The sequence below is a fragment of the Notothenia rossii genome (assembly GCF_949606895.1).
Source record: "Notothenia rossii genome assembly, chromosome: 3".
Taxonomy (NCBI): Eukaryota; Metazoa; Chordata; class Actinopteri; order Perciformes; family Nototheniidae; genus Notothenia; species Notothenia rossii.
Genome location: NC_136901.1, coordinates 52,252,361 through 52,274,361, shown reverse-complemented (window position 1 = coordinate 52,274,361; position 22,001 = coordinate 52,252,361).

The window sequence follows — 22,001 nt, the reverse complement described above, 5'->3', positions numbered from 1 at the left end:
CTGAAATCATTTAAAAAACACTGTAAATGTCTTTATTACATTACAGAAAATGGGTTTACCTCGAGGAACTCCGTGTCAAGGAGGGTTCAATGTCGTCGTCTTCTTCTTCTTCTTCTTTTAATGGCGAATCGCCTTCTCAAATTGGACTGCGCTGCTTTCAGTGGACCTTTAACGAAACGTGCTATGTGGGAAACACCATATCCCAGCGTGCATTGCGGCTACAACATCAAAATCATCGAGCTTGAACCGGGCCTACGTCTGTTTCCGGTTACTTTATTTTGAAAATCAGTTCCTTACGGACGGCTAAAAAGCCCAATATTATAGAATTAAACGAATAAATAAAAACAAGGATAATAGTGTGTTATTGTTGAGTAAATAACAGTGTGTTATTTAGAAAAGGATAACAAATTTGAAGGAAAAAAAGATTAAAAACAATACAGATTTCAGTATTTTGAGGCTCTGAGCCCCATTTATTTTCCTCACGGACGGCAAAAAAGTCAGACATTATATCAAATCAACAGGTGTAGACAGAACATCCCATTATCCTGAGCTAATTTACTGAATAAACCAACTCACATCTCCTGTCTTTTTTTTAACCCAACTCATGAGACTATTCTTCTGCTGGCGTTTCATTTTTGTTTTCTGTCTACCTGCTCACCACCTGTGAGCTTTTTTTAGAATGCGCACGCTACGTCCGTTGTCGAATTCGCGCGCGTCCACCTGGGCAGGATGTGTGTGTCCTTCCGTGACGTGACGATAACGGCTTGAGGATAAAAAATAATAATAAACGGTCGCACTTGTGCGCGCAGTGATGAGCGGGCCCTTGCGTCCGTGCGCCTGACGGGGAGGGCGGCCGGTCGTCCTGGCGTCAAGCAGACGCGCGCGAGTCCTCGGAAATGAGCCGTTTGTCATTTCTCTAATTTCGCGTCCCAGACTCCCAGGTCCTCCGGCAGCAACCCGGAAACGGATGTCGATGCGCCGTCTGGAAGGAAAACTAATTTCTCTAAAGGCTCGTCGAGGATCGATTATCGAGGAGGCTGTCTGGAGGAGCCGTGACCGAGGATACACTGATTTAGAGGAGAGAGGAGTGTCTCTGGAGGAGCTATAACCGAGGGTACACTGAAGTATTCTCCGGAGACGATTTCAGCCAACAGTGATGTTTAAAAGAGGCGTGACGCATGGCTGGATGTCAACGAAGCACAGCTCTGCAAACTGTTCCAGTTGTGATTATAAGTTATTCAAGATGATCAAATGTGCATCAGACTTTCTGCCCTTTACCGTTTGTGTTTTTGTTTACTCACTAATCACATCTCCCCTGGATGTTAGGTTATGCTTTCATTGTGAGGCAATGTTTACAGTGAGAACAGCTGCTGAGGTCAGTGCAGAAAGCAGAACAGTGTGTATAATATATATCGCTCAATAATATATGTAACAGGCCTACATTTCACACTTTATTTGTAGGCTTTATGAGATATCTACAAATAAACAGTAGATATTTTTCATGAAACCATATAGTGCTTCACATAATAAAATATACAAGGGCTGTAGCCTGATATTTAGTTATGCTTTAGGAGCTGTTTGTGTTTGTTGTACAATGTGTAGGTGTGGTTGTGTGTCTGGTTGTGTGTGTGTGTGTGTGTGTGTGTGTGTGTGTGTGTGTGTGTGTGTGTGTGTGTGTGTGTGTGTGTGTGTGTGTGTGTGTGAGAGAGTTGAAGGTGCAGGCAGACAGGCGGTTCTCAGTAGCTTAAAGGGGACCGATCATGCTATATTTGAATAATATATTGTAGGGCCAAACCTATATAAGGTATATTTATAAGTTTTATTTTTCAAAATACCAAACAGATCATGCATTTTAGCCATGCCTCATTTTGCCTCACTCCAGCTCTGTCTTTGCATGAGCTGGAGCTGACACCCCCCCCCCCCCCTGCAAAGGAGGGGGCGAGGCACAAGCGTCATGTTACTATGCTGTTGCCATGCTGTTCCTATGCTGTTGCCATGCCACTGCAACCTCTCATTCCCCTGATAGGTGGAGAGTTGACCATACAGGTGGAGTGCACCTCTGTGACATCATAGAGGTGCAAATCAGAATCCACATGTATCAAATCCGTTGCAGCCCTGTTTTTAGGTCCCCTTTAAGGTAGTATGTGACATATAAATGGTCAAAAATGGTACATTCGCCATTAGCTTACGAGCTCCATGTTCAAGCGATCGACTATTCCTTCGCAATGTTGCATCACATTGGATATCCGCTTAAGTTGCCCTAGATTGGAATTTTCCGATCATTTCCCCATGACGAATTAGCACAAATGTGCTTAAAATGCATGAAAAACGCCCATTTTTCAAAATGGCCAGCTTTCTGGGGGGCGGGGCTATTGAAAAGCAATTTGAAATATGTGTGCAATCATAATAGCAATATATATACAGCGTTTCGTGAATATCGGAAAAACTATATGCAAACAGTTTGGAGCAATTTGCGACATGTAAATCGTCAAAAATGGTTTATTCGCTGTTAGCTTACGACCTCCACGATTGAGCTATCAAAAATGTTCTTCTCAATTTGGCTTTATATTGGATAGGGGCTGAACTTGTCCTGGACTGGAGTTTTTCCGATCATTCCCCTAGGAGCAGTTTGCAAGAATGTGCTTAAAATGCATGAAAAACGCAGATTTTTCTAAATGGCCGACTTCCTGGGGGGCGGGGCTAATGGAAGGCAATTCGAAATATGTGTACAATCATAATAGTAATGTATATACAGCGTTTCGTGAATACCGGAAAAACTATATGCGAGCAGTTTGGAGCAATTTGCTCCATGTAAATCGTCAAAAATGGTGTATCCGCTGTTAGCTTACGACCTCCACGAGTGATTTTTCCAAAATGTGCTCCGCAATTAAGTATCATATTGGATAGGGGCTGAACTGGTCCTGCAGTGGAATTTTTCCAATCATTCCCCTAGGAGCAGTTCGCAAGAATGTGCTTAAAATGCATGAAAAACGCACATCTTTCAAAATGGCCGACTTTCTGGGGGGCGGGGCTAATGGAAAGCAATTTGAAATATGTGTGCAATCATAATAGTAATGTAGATATAGCGTTTCGTGAATATTGGAACACTTGTATTTGAGTAATTTGAAGTAGTTTGGAGTCATTTGCGACATGTAAATCGTCAAACATGGTTTATTCGCTGTTAGCTTACGACCTCCACGATTTAGCTATCAAAAATGTTCTTCCAGTTTGGCTTCATATTTGATAGGGGCTGAACTTGTCCTGGACTGGAATTTTTCCGATCATTCCCCTAGGAGCAGTTTGCAAGAATGTGCTTAAAATGGCTGAAAAACGCACATATTTCAAAATGGCCAACTTTTTGGGGGGCGGGGCTAATGGAATCTATTTACAAATATGTCCGCAATTCCATGAGGAATGTCTGTGCCAAAAATCGTGAGGTTCTAAGAAACTATATGTGACTACCACACAATAGGGGTGTGTCCCAAGTTTTGCGTCCGAAGCTCATTTTATGCTATCGCAATTTAAAAAAAATGTATTGGCCACGCCCACATTCTGAATTTTTTTTGCGACACTTTAAATCTGAGTTCGTAGTCACCCTGAGAGTATGTCTAAAAAAATAAAATTAGTCCATCCACTCTTGAGTTATAAATTGGTGGTGTTTTTGGCGCCCCCTATAGTCCAAAAGGAAAATGCTTTGCTGTGCCTATTCCCCAAGACATCTATCTACCAAAATCTGTGTTGTTTGGATACATTGTTGATGAGTTATGAGCATTTCTTTCTAAGCCCCGCCTTTTTGCGAGTACGTTTTGATTGAAGGCGGCAATATTTATCGTCCTAACATGCTCATTTTCTACGGTAATGTGTCTGACCCTCCACCGATGCTGGATATGAAGTTTGGTGTTGAAAAACTGAAAACTGAAATTTAAGTGAATATTTAACTGTTTTGAACATTATGCTAATTTAGAAGAACAAAAATGTGGCGGAGCTTAGGGTTCCAAGAGGATTATTTGTAGAACAGGTCCACCCGAATATGTGTGCAAAATTTCAGGTCATTCGGAGTTACGGTGCAACTTTGTAAATTTATTCCGAAATGGCATTTTGATAGGTGGCGCTATTGAGTACGTTGGAATATTTTAACCCATTGACTCCAGAATGTTGCAATTTTTACCGGTCCTGGCGTCCGTGCAAAATTAAACAACTTGGTCAGCATCCTAAAGGCCTCAAAAACAGGAAAGATGGTGACTAAAAATAATAATAATAATAATAATAATTCCACCAATAACAATAGGTTTCCTCGCACTTCGTGCTAGGACGCCGTTGGGTCCTAGCATATCGTGCTCGGGCCCTAATAATAATAATAATTCCACCAATAAAAATAGGTTTCCTCGCACTTCGTGCTAGGACGCCGTCGGGTCCTAGCACATCGTGCTCGGGCCCTAATAATAAACTAATTTGAAACTGGGGGGGACACACAAACGGGCAGACAGCAGAGCTCGGGGCAATAATGCAGAATTGTTTGACTTTTTTTACACTTCGTTGTTCTCCTTTCCTCCGCTCTTGTGAGTGTGTGCATTTGTGTGTGTTTGTGTGTGTGTGTGTGTGTGTGTGTGTGGTGAGGGGGGAGGGGGGGGAGCGGAGCCCCGCCCTTCAGAAACAGAGCGGAGGACAAATTTGAATACGCAAAGCACTTGGACACACTGAAACATGCACATTCATTGGACAAATGACATAGGCGTTTAGTTTATTTAATAAAAGATCACATATTCAATGTGAAAAGTGACCGTAGATAGATTACTTCAGTTGCAATTTGGTGCTGTATATATATAGTTTTTAAATAAAAAAAATAAAAAAAACACCTTGAATTTCAGGCAGGGCGAAACAATGGTAGGGGAAACACTAATTATTCATTAAACCATATAGTGCTTCACATAATCAAATATACAAGGGCTGTAGCCTGATATACATTATATGCTGTATGAGCTGTTAGTGTCTGTTGTAATTGAATTTGCTGCCAGCAGAGGTGGTGTGTGTGTGTGTGGGTTAAGGGGTAACCCTAGCCCTAAACCCTAACCCCAACCAGTTATGAGCGTTTCTTTGTAAGCTCCGCCTTTTTGCAAACAGGTTTAGATTAATGACGGCCATATCTATCGACTGAACATGCTCATTTTCTACCGTAATGTGTCTGACCCTCCACCGATGCTGTATACTAAGTTTGGCGTTGAAAAAGAAAACATGGAAATGTAAGGTAATATTTCACTGTTTTTAACATTATGCTAATTTAAAACGAATGAAGTAGGCAGTGCTTAGGGGTTCAAGGAGATAATATGTAGAGTAGGTCCACCCGAATACGTTTGCAAAATCTCAGGTCATTCGGAGTTAACGGTGTGACTTTGTAAAGGTTTCCAAAAATGGAAATGTAGTACAGATGTAGCGCTTCATCGTGCAGGTCCGTGATCTGCACGGGGTAGGCTCCTGCTGAAAAGGAAAACCCCCCCGCAGGACTTGATACGCCTCCTTGATAAATAAATGTAATTATAATGAAACCAGCTGCAATGGATCATGGATCCACCAGGGGGAGCCGTGAAAAGCTGCCACACTGGAACTCATGTGAAATAAACAGCTGATAGATCTACAGTATCTGATATAGCGGATATTTGTTAAGATCCATAATGTCACTGATATGATCATATTCTGTGCTAAATAAGAGACATGTAATCATTTACAAAACATCACCATGTTTTTATTTCACAAAATAATGTTGTTTAATTCACGTTGGCATAAGTACAAAACCATCGCTACGTTTTTAGATCAGGAAATGCAGCCCGGCTCAAAAAAACGATTTTCAATCATCATCCTCACGATCATTTAATGTATCATAATGTTCGCGAATTGAAATGAATACACTAATACATGTAGTTTAATCCACGTGAGTTTACAACAACCAAAATAATCGCTTTGTTTTTATAGCACATCTGACCAGAGGAAAATGCAGCACGGGTCTCACTACCGATAATCCTAAACCCACGGGCAAACAAACAATAATATGTACAGTGTTCATAGTTTACTGTATTATTAGTGTCTAATATTACTGCTATAACAATCACACATTGAGTTGTTAAAATCAGACCGTTGTTTTTTTTTTAAACAGTCTGAATGAAACGGCAGCTCTCAGGTGATCAGCTGTGTGTTTACACAATAAAATATGCATAGTAATTTAATAAATCCTTCCAACACACATTGTCAGAACGGTTCTGTTTCATATGAGTGTTGAGAGCTGTATCCACAAATCTCTTAATTTTGCCCTCAAAGTGCACCAGATTGATGCATTTAATGCTTTGGAGTCGACCGACCGTCAAGCCGGCGTGATTAGATCACATGACCTGTTCAAGCCGGTGCCGCATAAAACAACAGTCCGGACAACATTGCTGTGTGTTTCTGTCGAAAGTACTGGCTTGAAACTATATCCCAGTCTTTGTTCCATGCAAAAAGACCCAGTAAACAAGGAGATACTATGATATAAAGTTAATACATTTCAAAAGTATGAAAAATGGAAGCACATATTTGAATATCTTCGCCGTATTTTATCATTTTACGAAACGGAAAAAAATGGAAACTGTAGATCCTGCTCAACAGGATGTATATGTGTATTTCTGTCGAAAGTAGTGGCTTGAAATATCCCAGTCTTTGTTTCATGCAAAAAGACCCAGTAAACACGGAGATACGATGATATAAAGTTAATACATTTACAATGGTAGCCTACTGGATTTTGATGTATTGTATCGGCTTCATATCGCAATATATTCCCGAAGTCTGAAATGCAAAACTGTCCCACATTAGGGCAATTCACCTTACATTTAATCATTCAAACAAAATCATATTTGCTGCTCTAAACAAAGTCAAAAATCGTACATCCAAACGGAATACATTTAATTACATTTAATTAATTATTTAGGTTATTAGGTTGTCTTGTTCATTGTTTTTCACTTTTATTAAATGTTTGATGGTTCCGGCACAGACCCGGGACTAAGGTGTTAATGGTGGACTATCGGACATTCAAAATGCAACATATTTTCCCCCAAGTGTCCATCTTGTCTGTCAAAATGCATCTTACGTTTCTAACTTGCAATATCATTATTTCCGCTCTCTTTAAGAGCGATCTCCCTGTGTCTCTCTGTGTGCGGGCGATCACAGAAGGAGGAGCAGGGGGGGTGGAATGTGACCAACAGCATAGGCAACATGGGGGGTGGGGGCTGGTGAATGGTATGGTCCTAAGGATGTGTTCTAATCAAACCAAAAGAGAAAATGCAGATACCATTCTCTCTCTCGACTCGCTGGTATCTCGAGCTGAGCGCTCATTGGTGGTTTGTACCCCGTGCTGCTGATGAAACTCTCCATTGGCTAGACCCTCCAGAAAAACGTGATTCTGCGATCGCAGAATTTACCGCATAATCAGCAAAATGGTGCAGATTTTTAAAAGGCCGCATATTTATCAAAAGGCCGCATATTCCCCGCTTTTTTCCACACAAAGTTGAGAAAAAAAAGAGAAAATCGACGGTCACGACCCACTTTGATTCATTCAAACATTCAAAAATGCTTTCTGTTGCTGCGGACAAGAAAGCCAAACAACTCACGTTCACCAAGGCATCAACCTCCAAAACCCTTTCGAGGGCTACAAGAAACGAAGTGAGTAGCCTACAAGATTGAAGCTGGTCAGATAACAAACGAGTAAATGAAAACAGGATGAGGTGGAGAAGTGTGTGTGTGTGTGTGTGTGTGTGGAGGGTGTGTGTGTGTGTGAGTGAGATTACAATAGCCCAATTGCTTTTACAATAAATAAACAGAGAGAATAAATAAGACAGCCCAATATTTTAAAAAATTGTTATTCTTTTTCCCCGCATATTTTGCATATTTTGCAACTTTCCGCATATTTTGCAACTTCCCGCAATTTCACCGCATAAAATCACATAAAACCCCTGCATGTTTAATCGCATAATCAAGGATTTTAGCCTGCATAATCAAGGATTTTTGCCCGCGTTTTTCTGGAGGGTCTAATTGGCTCGGCAAAAGTTTGCTGTTGTTTTGTGTCAGTTTTACCTCGCCACTTCCATTCACATTTTCATCATTGTTCCACAATGTTTATCATGAAATTAATATCTATATATTTTATACTATACTTGCACTGCTTACCGTTTTCATACTTTATCTTAGCATATTCATACACACTGTTCATACTGCTCACAGGCTGGGCTGCTGTGTATATCTAGTGTATTCATACTGTACCCCTCCTCACTGTTTATTCATCATTCAATTCATTCTATATTTTATTCTGTAGATTGTGTACATTACTTTTCACTTTACTGCTTGTTGCACTCCTGGTTGGAAGCTAAACTGTATTTCGTTGTCTCAGTACCTGTAATCTGTGCAATAACAATAAAGTTGAATCTAATCTTGAGCAGGAACAAATATATTTACTTAGTACATATCTGACATTAACGATTAAACACATGTGTGCATTCTTTATAAATGCAAACCGAGTCAAGCCGACTCCGGAGGAAATCATATTTAGTTTATTTTTAACTAAATAAATGTGGTTTAATCCACATCATTTACTGTGTTAATTGTTTACTGTAGTATTGTTTAACTTGAAGGTGCTTGATGTGAACATTTCCAGAAGAACGTCTATTAAATGGCCTTTGTATGTATACTGTACAGTCTAACCCAGTGGTCACCAACCTTTTTAAGCCCAAGATCACCGACCTCTGCCTAGGTGAAAGGCGAGATCTACCTATTGCAAAATTGAGTGGAAAAGACGGCCCAGACAATGCTTCCAATTTGAGGCCTTTTATATAGGCTAATTGCATCTGAATTACTGTTACAATGAAGGCTCCATAATCAGCTCACGGCATATAGGCAGGGGTAAAGTGCTATTGGGGGGCGGACCTCACCTCCTCAAGGGGGGTCCGGGGGGATGCTCCCCCGGGAAGATTTTTTTTTAAATATTGAAGTTCAAAGCATCAATCTGGTGCACTTTGAGAGCAACATTAAGAGATCTATGGATACCTCTCTCAGCACCCAGATGAAACAGAACTGTAAACAGATTTACTTTATCTTTATGGATATTTTACAAATCACATTAAACTGTATTCTTGTTTTACTGCCATATAGTAGGCTATGTCATACCTGTTTTTCATTTATTCTCTTATTGTTTGTATAACTATAATGATCATATGAAGAAGGTGTGCCGCGGAAATAATCTTTTGAATAATTTGTGACAAAACAGTTCTAAACACTCAAGAGTCCTTTAGCTCACCTGAGCCCCTCAGTCTGACAGGAGAGGACACTCCTCCAGCTTGTTGTGGAAACAGCTCCTTATGTCCGTTAGTGCAGCTAGCTAACCAGATGCTAACATCACGGTCCCCGCTAGCACCGGTCCCTCTCTCTCCCTCACTCCCTCTCTATCACACTAAATGCGCTATCGCCACAAACACACAGAGCCGAGTTTGAATGACACAAGCACACGTGTATTTCCATGCAACTCTCTGATTGGTCTGGTGTGTTGCCTCTGTTGCGTTCACTGAACACGGGAAATTACAGTCCTGCCGTCGTCTCTTGTGTCATGATGAGGTTCACGTAAAGCACGGTTAATGTATTATATTATTGAGGTGTCTCAAATATACGTCAATCAAGTGGCACCTGCTAACGGGGTGGTGGATGATAGGTTTACATCTAAAAACGTATTTTTCGAACATTATTATTTTAATTTTATTTTTCTTTCTTTTGTTACTTTTTTTTTTACGGTCAACGATCTACCCGCAGCACACTCGCGATCGACCGGTCGATCGCGATCGACTGGTTGGCGACCACTGGTCTAACCCAACACTTTACACCTTCCTTTTTTCCCGTCAAGAGTTTGAATTGGAGAAAGGTAATGGTTATCAATGGCGCTTTTAAAGCCTATTGCATAATAACTGTGTGATTTATATTGCTTTTCAAATGCATATGACCACCCATTTACACTGCTCTTCACGTCAAGAATATGAATAGAACTTAGTTAGATCACTTTACATTTCTGTGAAATGCATTTTTAATCAAACCAAAAAAAAGTGTATATTAGAAAGCCTCAGTCACCTCAATTCATGTAATAAAAACAAAAGCACGTTGGCTGATTTTGGACCCCCTCACTAGCCTACTTTAATTCAATGTTTGATAAGTGCATGCAGATCACAGCTCGTTCAGTAAAACACGTACACATACATTATTTTGTATTTTTATTGAAGTACTTTATAGAACCTGATGACAAGGTCAATTTTACTTTCCACCATGTCCACCTTTATTTTGCACAATCAATGGCAGGACTTTATTGAGGCCTGTAATCAGTCGACTACATGTGTCTTGGGTCAGTCTTGTCTTCCAAAAATCCTCTATCGCTTGCATTAGATCCTGCTTTGAGCCTGGTTTAGCCTCCTTCCGAATGTAGTCTTTCATCAAGTGCCAGACCAGCTCGATGGGATTCAAATCCGGAGATTCTGGTGGAGTCTTAACCCAGTTGATTCCCTCCGCAGCGATTCCAGCTGCAGCCGCGCTGTGCTTCGGGTCATTGTCCTGGAAGAAGCGGTGATCCGACCCAAAATGTTCCCTGATGTAGGGACCTGCAGCTTCCTTGATTATACTGGACCGTGGCGCAAAATCAATCCCCAGACATGCAACTTTATTGGATGTTTCGAATGAGGCTTTGCAACAGAATGGTCCTTTTTGTTGAAACTGAACCTTGCAAAGTGTTCCAGAGCTACTGTGGATTCATCCGTAAATAGCACATCATGCCAAGTTTCCTCAGACTCGATCCACTGAAAGGCTTGTATCAGCCTTGCCTCTTTGTTGTGATCTCTTATCATGGGAGTGAAACGGGTCCTGCCATATTTCCACCCAAGTTTTCTCCTGGCCTTGCGTATGCTGCTCAGTCCTAGTGAAACCCCAAAGTCCGCCTGGATTTTCCGCTTTACGCCATGAGCCGTGAGTTCGTCGTCACTCTTTGTCGCATTTTCGATCGCAGTCACGATATTGCTGTAAAAGAAAAAGACAAAAGCCATCAGGGAAATGCAGAACTGTGACATGTCAGCTGTTTACGATACGTGCTACAGTATAGCCTACTATTAAATAAGGTAGGCTACTTACTGTTGGAGTTTCCTTGGACCTGAGCGGATGGGTGGTTTCTCCTGAAAGGGATTTCGCAGAGTGCTCTGTGAAACTTCGACCCCAAGGCTTGCAAAGAGTTCTTGGATTTCTCTGGTTGATTTTCCATTTGCCCGCATGACACGGACCTGCTGGGACCTCTCTCTGTTGATGCGCGTCATCCTTGCTGTCATAGGCAATCGTGGATTCCAGAAGCCGGTCACGCTAATTAATAGCCTACACAAGTGGGTGTGGCTGAATGCCCAAACTAGACGCACCAATAGCATTCCAGGTGAAACGAACCCCATGTAGGATTCACAGATAAATAGAGTGCATACCTTGCTTTTGGCACAATGCACAACGTTTTTTCTTTGTGAGAATCGAGGAAGAATGGAAGCTCCCAATTTTTACCAGTCCCGGAGACCACGTCTTGCACAGGTGAGCTGACAGATTGTTAATAACCTATACTCTGCCCTTTAGACCTTATTTTTTCTTTTCACTTGTACTTATGTCTAGTCGTGTTATATTCTGTATTCATAGGCAAAACGAAACTCGCCCTTGAAGTCCGCCCCGCAGGTGGCTGCAAAAATAAAAAAGCCGTCTGAAAGCCCTGCGCCCAAAAAAGCAAGCAAAGTTAGACTTGTTAAAATGAAAGTGGTACGTACTATAGTCCCTCATTGTCAATCATTGATAGTTACACCATCTCTCTGCTATAAAATATATTGTTTATTTCCATGTGACCACTGGTATTCATATTTTTTTCTGTTTCCTATCAGGCCATCACACTTAATCTGCTCCCGGTGTCTGCCACATGCACGGCTGGATTGGGTGACGCAGAAATCTGCGCTATTAAAATCCGTTTGACCGCAACGGAGGCACAATTGTCCGCCCTGATTCAGGAGAAGGCCTCCGTGAAGTTGGCACTGGAGACGGCAGAGTGAGAGCGGGCTTCCATGATGTCGGCACTGGAGTTTGGATTGATGTAATCGTCAAACACTGTACATTCTCCGTTAGCTTACGAGCTCCCCGTTCGGGCGAACAACTATTCCTTTGCAATATAGCATCACATTGGATATGCGCTTAAGTTGTCCTAGATTGCAATTTTTCCGATCTTTTCCCTAAGAGGAATTAGCAAAAATGTGCTTAAAATGCATGAAAAACGCACATTTTTCAAAATGGCCAACTTTCTGGGGGGCGAGGCTAATGAAAAGCAATTTGAAATATGTGTGCAATCATAATAGCAATGTGGATACAGCGTTTTGTGAATATCGGAAAAACTATATACGAGTAGTTTGGAGAAATGTAAATCGTCAAAGATTGTGTATTCGCTGTTCGCTTACGACCTCCCCGATTGAGATATCAAAAATGTACTCCACAATTGTTCATGACATTGGCTAGGGGGCTGAACCTATCCTGCATTGGAATTTTTCCGATCATTTGCCTAGGAGGAGTTCGCAAGAATGTGCTAAAAATGCATGAAAAGCGCACATTTTTCAAAATGACCAACTTTCTGGGGGCGGGGCTAATGGAAGGCAAAGACAAATATGTCCGCAATTCTAGGAAGAATGTCTGTGCCAAAATTCGTGAAGTTCTGAGAAACTATATGTGACTACCACACAATAGGCTCGTGAGCAGTTCTTTTGAAAAATTACATTTTTTTTGTACATTCTCGAAAAGGTTGTGGGCTCTGACGTGTGTCCCAAATTTTGCGTCCGAACTCATTTTATGCTATCGCAATTAAAAAACAAATGATTGGCCACGCCCACATTCTGAATTTGTTGCGACACTTTAAATCTGAGTTTGTAGTTTGTAAAAAAATAAGAATAATTCATCCATCAGTTCATGAGTTATACATTTGTCATGTTTTTGGCGCCCCCTATAGTCCAAAATGAAAATTACTAGTTGTGCCTATTCCCCAATACAGACTGAACCTTACCACCAAAATGTGTGTTTTTTTGGTACATTGTTGATGAGTTATGAGCATTTCTATCTAAGCCCCGCCTTTTTGTGAACACGTTTAGAGCAATGATGGCCACATTTATCGACTGAACATGCTCATTTCCTACAATAATGTGTCTGACCCTCCAGCGATACTGTATACTGAGTTTTGTGTTGAAAAACAAACATTTGAAATGTAAGTGAATATTTAACTGTTTTTAAAATTATGCTAATTGAAAAAAAAAAAGTAGGCGGAGCTTCAGGGTTCAAGAAAATTATATGTAGAACAGGTCCACCCGAGTAAGTGTGCAAAATTTCAGGTCATTCGGAGTTACGGTGCAACTCTGTACATCTTTCCAAAAATGGAAATGGCCATAGGTGGCGCTAGAGAGCATGTTGGACAATTTGAAGACATTGAGTCCAGAATATTGTATTTTTCACCGATTCTGGAATCCGTGCAAAATTATACAACTTCTGAAGCATCCCAAAGACCTCAAAAACAGGAAACGCCAGCAGAAAAATAAGAATTAAAACTGCGGTCGCACTTGTGGGCGCAGTGATGAGTGGGCCCTCGCGTCCGTGCGCCTGTCGGGGAGGGCGGCCGGCAGGGCCGTGGGAAGTAGGGGTGCTGAGGGTGCTGCAGCACCCCCTGGAGGAGGACAGGGGATCTGCACTTCCACAAGATATAATACAACAAAACCGAATTTTCAGCCTTGATGTAACAACATTCATAATTAAGTAAAGATAACACCCTTTTCACCCCGGTTACATTTTCCATTTGCCCTGTACGATGGGCGCTGTAAGTGATGAAAGTGGGGGATGTTGGCTTAGCAGGCGCCCGCAGCTCACAGCCAAAGTGAGAGAGATAGAGAGAGGGGATACCGCGGTACCGGCGGGGATTGCTGTTAGCTTCTGCTGCGCTAACGGATATAAGAAGCTGTTTCTACAATAATGTGGAGGGAGGGTCCTCTCCTGTCAGACTGAGAGGCTCAGTGAGGTAAAGGACTCTGAGGGCTTAGATAGTTTACTTTAGTCTAAGTTATCTCAGTGGGTCTCAAACGTTTTGATCACAATTTATGCTAACAAATATTTCCAAGGCACACCTTTATAATTATTAGGATAAATAAAAACAGGTTTGAAATCATCCCAATGTATACTATATAACTGGTAAAATAAGATATGAATGAACAACACAAATAAAATAAGTTACATGTATTTGTTATTGGCTATGGTAGGTTATTGGAAATGTTCACATACCTACTTATTTGATTAATAAAATGCAAACCGATCTTTTTCATATGGGTGTTCAGAGTTGTACCCCCTAGATCAGTCTCTAATTGGGCGCTCAAAGTGCACCAAATTGAAGCATTTTACTTTAAAATGTTAAAAAAATCTTCCCGGGGGGAACCCCCGGACCCCCCTAGAGGATGTGAAGTCCACCCCCCAATTAAAACATGTTATAATAAATGTTAAGCCTTGTTATATAAGCTGTCCACCATGTCAATATATTTCTCTTTTTGCAGTGTATTGGTCTTTTGTAGAAGTTTTTCATTGCCAGCTAAAATCTTGCCTATAGGGCAGCACATTGGTCAGAACCAGCACTGGTGTCATCCCCACAGCACCCCCCATTTGAAACATGTTCCAACGGCTATGGCGGCCGGTCGTCCCGGCGTCAAGCAGACGCGCGCGAGTCCTCGGAAATGAGCCGTTTGTCATTTCTCTAATTTCGCGTCCCAGACTCCCAGGTCCTCCGGCAGCAACCCGGAAACGGATGTTGGCGCGCCGTCTGGAAGGAAAACTAATTTCTCTAAAGGCTCGTCGAGGATCGATTATCGAGGAGGCTGTCTGGAGGAGCCGTGACCGAGGATACACTGATTTAGAGGAGAGAGGAGTGTCTCTGGAGGAGCTATAACCGAGGGTACACTGAAGTATTCTTCGGAGACGATTTCAGCCAACAGTGATGTTTAAAAGAGGCGTGACGCATGGCTGGATGTCAACGAAGCACAGCTCTGCAAACTGATCCAGTTGTGATTATAAGTTATTCAAGATGGTCAAATGTGCATCAGACTTTCTGCCCTTTACCGTTTGTTTGTTTACTCACTAATCACATCTCCCCTGGATGTTAGGTTATGCTTTCATTGTGAGGCGATGTTTACAGTGAGAACAGCTGCTGAGGTCAGTGCAGAAAGCAGAACAGTGTGTATAATATATATATCGCTCAATAATGTATGTAACAGGCCTTCATTTCACACTTTATTTGTAGGCTTTAGGAGATATCTACAAATAAACAGTAGATATTTTTCATGAAACCATATAGTGCTTCACATAATAAAATATACAAGGGCTGTAGCCTGATATTTAGTTATGCTTTAGGAGCTGTTTGTGTTTGTTGTACAATGTGTAGGTGTGGTTGTGTGTGTGTGTGTGTGTGTGTGTGTGTGTGTGTGTGTGTGTGTGTGTGTGTGTGTGTGTGTGTGTGTGTGTGTGTGTGTGTGTGTGTGTGTGTGTGTGTGTGTGTGTGTGTGTGTGTGTTGAAGTATTATTTGAATTATTTGAAGGACTAAAGTAACGTGTTATGGCAGGAAAGTTCAATCTGGTATATTCATTTTAATGTCACCTTATATAGAATGTGTGTTAAACTTGTGATTTCTGCATTGAGTGACTTCTGCCTAGCAGATACCAAGAAGAGGCCCCTAGGGTCTCTCTGTTAATTATCAATAGTCCTTGCAATTAACAGGGGAATTCCCGGATACATTTTCAGATATAAGGCAGTTAAAGTCTTGTAGAATTAATGTGTATCTCCTACACATCCTGCAGGCCTTGAGACTTGGGTCACCCAGCAGTAAACAAGATAAACGTCCTTTTGAGCTTATCAATACAATGTATTCATTCCTAGTAAGCTGACGTTGGGGTGAAGGGAAGTTCAGGGAAGCCATTAAGCCACAAGAACAATTAAACTTCTGTTAATCAACCAAAACTCATGACTTTCAGGGGACAGGACATTCGGACCTATAACAAGGGTCACTTCATAGATAATATGTGTGTGTATTCCTTACTGTGATCATATGTCCTGTATAATCATTTATCAACTATTCCTGTATTGGTGTTTTATTTGATTCCTCTGTTTTTATTCTTTCATATGTGGGTACTGGAGGGCTACAAACATTGTGGAGAAATTAACTTAAACATGTATTATTACTCTATATGAAATGGAAGCAGTTCTCATTCATAACACTCCGTTCGATGTCTCACTATGGGATGCGCCTCATCGCGGAGCAAACAGAAGCATTAATCTCATTACGCCAATCCTGATTGGCTGGTGATCTTGACGTCAGCGTCAGGGAATCCACCCCCTATAAGTAGCTTGCGCTACGCCGCATGCGTCATTCAAACACCTCTTCTCGCTTCGGAGCACATCTCGAGAAAGATCAGTAGCTAGCTAGCTTAACGGTCCACAGACTGATTTACGAAGCTAACCTTCGGTCGACGGGCGCTCGCCGGCTACTTCTATATATACTTCTGCAAGAAGACTGTTAATACCAACACACCAGTTAGTATTGCAAATCGACCTCGCCGTTTTCTCCTCGGGAATAAAGGTAAGGTTTTGATTTTTTCAAGCTAGCAACACACGTGTTGCTAGCTTGTCTTCCCTCACTACCGACACCACGGTAGCGAGGACGTTTTTTCTTTTTCTCTCTCACACCAGAGGAGGGGAAGATAAAAAGGGTATTAACACACCAGTTAATATTCTTTGAGAATAAAATTCTACACCGTCGTTTTTTCTCCGGATTAACGACAGTTGGGGAAGTATTTTTTCTCAGCAACGTACCTGTTACGAGCGGGTCCTCTCCACGCCGTCACCACGGCGACCGAGATGGACGCTTCTCTCCCTCACACCAGAGGAGTCAGGGACTCGGAGGCTCGGCTCTGTGGCTGCGGGTTGAAGATATCAGGCACAGACTCACACCAGGTCTGCTCGTCCTGTCTCGGGCTGGAACACGCCCAGGAGGCTATCGACAACCCCGGCTCGTGCGGACATTGTGCCAGCTTCACCATCAAGAGCCTCCGCCGACGGCTAGCACGCCAAGCTAGCTTGTCGGGTCAGGACTCCCTCATGTCCTCTGATTTCCCGGACGGAAATCAGGACACGGGGGCGTCCACCACAGAGATGGAGCCCCGCACTGTGTCGGTCTGGGGCTCATCAGTAGTGGCAGCTGCAGAACCGGAGTCCCGCGCCGTGTCAGGCTGGGACTCGGTGGCAGCGAGGGACGTGCGAGCGGAGCCCCGCGCTGTGTCAAGCTGGGGCTCCCAACTGGACCTCACCATGGTCTCGCCCGCGGATGATGTCCCGGAGTTGGACTACATGGAGGACGAAGAGGATGAAACCTCTGGATTCCTCCTGTCCGACTCTGATGAGCAAGACGATGATGTCTTCGTGTCATCAGCTCAGGCTGCAAAGCCGGGAGCGATGGCTGCTCTCCCGGGCGATAGCACACCAGCTTTGCCCTGTCTGAGTATAGACCTGCAGGCCGTGTGTCAGCGTGCCGCAGCCAGCCTAGACATCCCATGGCCCGAAATGGCCAAGGAGACCTACAGGTCCCGTTACGAGGGGAAAAATTTGCCCCAAGCAACGAGGACAGAGAGGCAACTCCTGCCGGTCTTCCCGGAGATGTTGGATGAGGTGTCGATCTCGTGGAGAGACCGGCCCTTCAGCAACAAGGCCCCAATCCAGGGTGCCTCCTCCCCTAGACTGCGACGGTATGGAGAGGCTCGGCCTGCTCCGCATACCGCCGATGGAACCGCTGGTGGCAGCTCACCTCCTCCCGAGGATGGCGACTACACCGAGCAGGAACCCCACGCTGCCGGCAAAGGCGGACCGGTTCCAGTCAACCATGACTGAACGGTCCTACAGAGCCGCAGCATTGTCTGCCAGGGCTTTGAACATTTCCTCGCTGCTAACCGCTTACCAAGCGGAGCTCTGCGAGGATCTATCGAGTAATCCTGGACCGGCAGTACTGGACGAGATAGCCGCGATCACGGACATCTGTCTCCGCGTTCAACGCTGCGCCGTCCAGGCCACGGGAAAGGCAATGGGAATTATGGTGGTGCAGGAAAGAGCTAGATGGCTCAACCTCACCAACCTCCCAAAACCGGGAAAGAGAGGATGTGCTGGACATGCCCATCGTTCCCGAGGGGATTTTCGGATCTGCGCTCGCTTCTATGCAGAAGAGATGCGAGTCCAAGAAGAAGGAAGACGAGGCCCTCCACCTCTGTCTTCCTCGATGGGTCCAGCCGCTGCCTTCACAGCGGCAGTCCCTCGCCCAAGCTACCTCAGCTGCTCGGTTTAAAGTACCGAAACAGCAGAGGTCACGGCCCGCCCCGAGTCCCCAGCCCAGGCAGGAGACCAAGGCGAATTGGCCCAGAAAGTCTCCGGTTCCGGCTGCAGCCCAGGCGCAGCCAACCCGGAATTTCGGCCAGCAGGCGAGGAAGAAGAAGCTGGCGGCCTGACAGCCTCCTCTTCTTCCCTCGGTGACGGAGCTGGAAGGTTCCCCAGCTCCAGATGTGTTCCCGCTGCCTCGAGAGATGCCTCAAAGCCATCCTCAAGTGCACCAAAACACATGTCACAATATTGCTCTGTTTTCTCGGATAAAGCATTTTCCGCTGACGCATCCAGGCCTCAGGCTGAGGGCGCAGCTCAGAAAAATGAAAGAGAAAACAATAAAACCAATAAACAGCCCCACATTTGTTCCCCTTTTGAGAGCAGCTACGGCCTCTCTCAAAAGGCGGATGATGAACGGGTCTGTGAAGGCACCGCCGCCACGCGCATGCGCAGTAACGACTGGGGCTGTGAGGCTACCACCGTCACGTGCAGGCGCAGTGCCGGCTGGGGTTGTGAAGGCACCTCCGTCACGCGCATGCGCAGTGTCGGTGGGGACTGTCAAATCGGGGTACCACCGTGTTCAGACACTAGAGGGCCCCATAACACAACAAATAGAGACTCAGAGGGCAAAAGACGTGACATCTCCGCTGGCTCTAAGGAGCGAACAGTGGAAGATGCTCACAACGTCTGCTTGGGTGTTCAAGACAGTTACACGGGGTTACAGACTCCAATTCGCTGTCACCCCCCCTTGCTTCTCGGGCGTTCTGTATTCACAGGCCCGAGGGGAATCAGCCCACATTATAGAAAGAGAGATTCTCTCACTTCTAGAAAAGGAGGCTATATCTATAATACCCGCCGAGCAGAGTCAGAGCGGCTTTTATTCCAAGTATTTCCTCGTTCCCAAACGGGGAGGGAACGGAATTCGGCCAATACTAGATTTGAGGGCTCTGAACAATATCTAAGAAGATACAAATTCAGAATGCTCACTCACACATCTCTGCTGCGTCTCGTGCGACAAAACGACTGGTTTACATCAGTCAACCTGAAAGATGCGTATTTCCACATCCCAGTATATTACCCACACAGGAAATATCTGAGGTTCGCATTTCAGGGGATCTGTTACGAATACAGAGTACTTCCCTTCGGTCTGTCTCTCAGTCCAAGAGTGTTTGTACGATGTACGGAAGCCGCGATAGCCCGTTAAGACAACAGGGTATTCGCCTGGCAACCTACCTAGACGACTGGCTGCTTCTCGCACAGTCGGAACAGGAGACTATTACGCAGACAAATGTCCTCGTAAAGCACCTGCTCAACCTGGGTTTCATAATAAACACAGAAAAGAGCATGTTGTGCCCGGCACAGACTGTACTCTTCCTGGGTTTACACCTGAACTCGGTGCCCAGCCCGCCTGTCAGCGGAAAGAGTGAAAGCTTTCAGAGCTTGCCTCGCTCATTTCCAGCTGCGCAAACATGTTCTTTTCAGATCATGCCTGCGGTTACTGGGGCTCATGGCGTCAGCCATCCTGGTTGTACGGCTGGGACGGTTACACATGAGGGAGTTTCAGCGCTGGGTAGCCGCTCTAAAACTAAACCCCGCGCGTCATGGAGCACGGTGAGTGATGGTTACTGTGAAATGCGTAATGGCACTGCGCCACTGGCTGCACCCGACTTTTCTGGTACGGGGCGTGCCTATGGGTGCTGTCCTTTCACGGAAGGTGGTCACCACAGACGCATGTCTGACAGGCTGGGGAGGTATTTACGAAGGTCGTCCGGTGAGGGGTCTCTGGAGCAGAGACCTCCAGCGGTCGCACATAAATTACCTGGAGCTTTTAGCGGTGTTCCTCACCCTAAAACGCTTTCTGCCTTTTCTCAGAGGACACCATGTCCTTGTGAGGACGGACAATACGACCACAATATCGTATATAAACCGACAAGGGGGTTTGCGCTCTCTCCAGTTACACATGCTGGCACGCAAACTGATCTTGTGGAGCTGCGGCCGTCTCCTCTCTCTGAGAGCGACGCACGTACCGGGTGTGATGAACCTCGGTGCAGACCTGCTGTCCAGAGGTGTACCACTATATGCAGACTGGACTCTACATCCAATGATTGTGAGCCAGCTGTGGGTGCGTTACGGCCGAGCCGCGGTAGATCTGTTCGCATCAAAAGAAAATGCTCACTGTCAGCTTTTCTTTTCAATGCGCGATCAAAACGCACCATTAGGCGTGGACGCGCTCGCGCACATTTGGCCTCCGGTCCTCCTGCTTCCTCCACTAGGTCTCTTTATGACTGTAAGTGGAGGGTGTTTGAGGACTGGTGCCTTCAAAAAGGGCACACCTCTTTTCAATGCCCTGTGGGAGTGATTTTATAATTTCTACAGGACCTAATTGATCAACACAGAGCTTTCTCCACGATCGAAGTCTACCTGGCTGCTATTGCTGCATGCCATGTGGGTTTTGAGGGTAAGACGGCTGGCCAGCATCCTCTGGTCTGCCGTTTTATGAAGGGAGCTTGCAGGCTCCTTCCTGTTTCCAGGTCACTGGTGCCCTTATGGGACTTGACAGTGGTTTTAGATGGGCTCACTCGAGCCCCATTTGAACCCCTGGAAGAAGCTGACATGAAGCACCTGTCACTCAAGACAGTGCTGTTACTGACCCTGGCATCCGCCAAGCGAGTCAGTGACATTCATGCGCTATCTGTACATCCTTCATGCACTCAGTTCGCCCGAGGGTTAACGAGAGTGTTGCTGAAGCCCAACCCTGCCTTTATACCTAAGGTGGTTGGTTCATGTACCCCCTTTGACATTGAGGTATTTCCTCCGCCGCTGTGTCCCTCCGGGGAACAGCAGCCGAATTTGCTATGTCCAGTCCGTGCTTTACGCACTTATATGGACAGATCAAAAGAGTTTCGTCATAATGACCAACTCTTTGTGTCCTGGGCTAACCCTCAGAAGGGCAAGCCTGTTACTAAGCAACGGCTCTCTCACTGGATTGTGGAGGCAATTGCTTTGGCTTACACGAGTCAGGGTCTGCAGGCACCTTCGGGTTTGCGTGCTCATTCGACTCGTGATCTGGCTACATCCTGGGCTTTGTTCAAGGGTGTTTCCATCCAAGACATTTGTGCAGCAGCGAGCTGGTCCTCGCCGCTCACTTTTGTCCGCTTTTACAGATTAGACGTCTTTGCTCCCAGTGTGGCCCATGCAGTGCTGGGCCCCCTGCTGAGTTAGAGCTCTAACTGTTAAGTTCTGGTTGGTCTTGGTGACTTTTGAGATAAGCTCGTCTGGCAATTCGGGAGCTACAATATCCCATAGTGAGACATCGAACGGAGTGTTATGAATGAGAACTATAGGTTACTTACGTAACCCCAGTTCTCAGAGTAACATGAAGTGAGATGTCTCACCAGACGGCCCTCCTTGCTATGGTGAAGCGAGAAGAGGTGCTTATTTTGAATGACGCATGCGGCGTAGCGCAAGCTACTTATAGGGGGTGGATTCCCTGACGCTGACGTCAAGATCACCA